This window comes from Silurus aristotelis (genome assembly GCF_946808225.1).
Source record: "Silurus aristotelis genome assembly, chromosome: 12".
Lineage (NCBI taxonomy): Eukaryota > Metazoa > Chordata > Actinopteri > Siluriformes > Siluridae > Silurus > Silurus aristotelis.
Window position 1 is genome coordinate 2779004 of NC_139585.1, and position 2500 is coordinate 2781503.

Sequence of the window (2500 nt, forward strand, 5' to 3'; positions counted from 1 at the left end):
CAAATCCATTCTCATAGCTCCTGTGTTGTTCTGTAATTTCATGGATCTCCAGGCCATTGATGTGAAACCATCTCTCTCTAAGTCTCCAAGTTCTCAATTAGTCATCCTGTGAGAAAAACTAGCTGTGGTGTTGTGGTTCACTGTCAGTCAAAGAGTGTTACAAGCCAATCACAGGCATTTACGAGCTCGTGTATGTGGAAGAGGGCAGATAGCACTGTCTTAGTGCGTTATGTTACGAGACACCAACAATAAACTGCCTCTACTTGGTGAAATTAATTGGGAATGAATGACACAGAAAGAAAGAAAGAAAGAAAGAAAGAAAGAAAGAAAGAAAGAAAGAAAGAAAGAATGAAAGAAAGAAAGAAAGAAAGAAAGAAAGAAAGAAAGAAAGACGCTGTACTCAGTCAAATGACTCATGAATCATTTTGAATCATAACCATGATCATTTTTTTCTTATTTTTTGTACACGACAGCAAAGTTTTTACCAGCAGAGGAAGATGACTTATTCAGGCTTCACTCGTTTCACCATGTGGAGAAACATCCTGCGTGTCTGGAGGAAAGGTTACCAGGGCAACATTAAAGGGGAGGGGTTTATACTTGGAGGCCTTTACGTGATTGGACCAGAGAATCAGGTGATGGTTCGGCGATTGTATAATCTATCTGTCTGTTTTTTTTGTTTTTTTTGGAACAATCATTCATTTTTAAAGTTTATTTATTGATCTTTATTTGCAGGGTATTTTAATGGAACACCAGGAGAAGGAGTTTGGAGATAAAGCTGATCTCAGATCAGTTTTACAGGCAGTAAAGAAAGTCCAGAAAGCCGAATAAAGCTAAAAGCACTGATCTTAAGGCAATTCTACGGATATTTCAAGAACATTCAAAAAGTGCAAAAGTAACACCCCCCCCCCCAACATTTTGTTTTCCTGAAACTAACTGAAATAGCGATTTCTTTTCCACCCCAGCTTCTTCATTGTGTGTTTTTTCCCTCCGTGTGGTAAATGTACTGCAGTGTGTCTTCTGTGTATTGATGCTGTAAGGTTTTAGGAGCGTGTTAATGACAGACTGACTCTAAACTCTCTAAAGGAGCGAGCAGTTTTGATGCCTCACTTTCCCAGGACCAAGACCGAACACAGCAACATGCAGCAACACACACTGTATATACAGCAAAACTAGATCTATTTTTCACTGGATTTCTGCTGAAGTACGATTTCAATCTGTTACTTAAACTGTAGTTGCTGTTTATCATCTTTAATACCTGCCTTGCAGTCAATATTTAATACTTTCATTATATTTTCTTTCTCTTCCTGATTACGCCCAAGTCACCAACTTCCCAAAACTAGCTGTGCTCTTTAGGTGGGGGAGGCCAATCTTTGTCTTCCTGCCAATCAATGTGACACTCAGCCAATCACGTGTATGTAGAAGAGATTAGATATTTTACTTTTTGTACTGTCACCTGAAATCAATACAAATAGTCAATGATTTTTCATTATTGGTAGCAATCAAAGCACATTTACAGTTATATATCCAGATTATGTAATACAGATCAAAAGGTTTGCTTTAATTTAAAACATATATTATTTAATATTTTCTATAAAGCACCTGGGAAGCGTATTAATTCCTGAATAACTGATAACTGCACTACATGTTTAATCATAAACACTGATCTGAACTAATAAGTTGCTTAGACACAATGGAATGACATGTTAAACTGATGGAACTGACTCATAAATAAAAATTAAATTATTAAATCGAATTGTGTACCTTTTATTTATATTATATTTATATTTTTATTTTATTAAATGCACAGTTTGAACTAAATTATTACCATTTTCCTTTACCTGCATCCTGAAATGGGTCCGAAATGATTGACAAACATTTCATCCAATAGTAATCCTGTAATACAAACATATCAACCAATCAGCGGTAGGAGGCGGGGCTTAGGAACTGCCGTTGGAATGAATGGAGGAGTCGTGAAGTCTTTTCAACAAACAAATGTCAGGTAAAAAAGAAAACAGCAGACAACTTAAAAATACACTAATAAGTCAATATATATTGTTAGTCAGTAAAAAAGGGCGCTTACGATAAAAAAGGCGATTTATTTCGTTATTTTTCTTTTTCCGCTTTATGTTTTATTTCTAAACAGGTGCAGAGCAACATGGCGGCTCACTTGTTGCCTAGCAACCGCTGACAGGAGCGTTTAATTTCTTCTTCCCGAGTTATTTATAAAATATATATATACAATTTTAATCTTTTAATCTTAGTTATAAAGTTAAGCATACATTTTTCGTGTCATTAACGTAAGTGACGTAATTTTTAGGTTATAAAAAATATATATATTGAAAATATCTTTTAAAAAATATCAATAAAGTGTTTGGAACTTTAAAGCACACCAAGCTCCACCCACTTTATGACGTCACTTCGCATTACTCCGTTACTTTCCTTTATAAACGATAAATGATAACAGGGTGAAAATATATACATATATAAAATTAAATTTTTT

The 2500-nt window shown here is 34.8% G+C and overlaps 1 protein-coding gene and 1 pseudogene across 9 annotated transcripts in view; both read left to right on the forward strand.

Moving 5' to 3' along the window:
- The window catches only part of LOC310734306 (peroxiredoxin-like 2A), a 5788-nt pseudogene extending 4035 nt beyond the window's left edge, over window positions 1–1753 (forward strand). For 7 of the 8 annotated variants that reach the window (XR_014538168.1, XR_014538169.1, XR_014538171.1 and 4 more), the window contains 2 exons: window positions 474–632; window positions 733–1753. The product of XR_014538168.1 is annotated as a peroxiredoxin-like 2A (transcript). The remainder of the gene's footprint in view (window positions 1–473; window positions 633–732) is intronic. The other variant, XR_014538170.1, reaches the window with a different exon arrangement.
- Window positions 1754–1893: 140 nt separating this feature from the next.
- The window catches only part of pdzd7b (PDZ domain containing 7b), a 12798-nt gene continuing 12191 nt past the window's right edge, over window positions 1894–2500 (forward strand). Inside the window, exon 1 of the mRNA XM_083557440.1 lies at window positions 1894–1999. The gene's annotated coding sequence lies outside the window, so the exon portion shown is untranslated. The remainder of the gene's footprint in view (window positions 2000–2500) is intronic.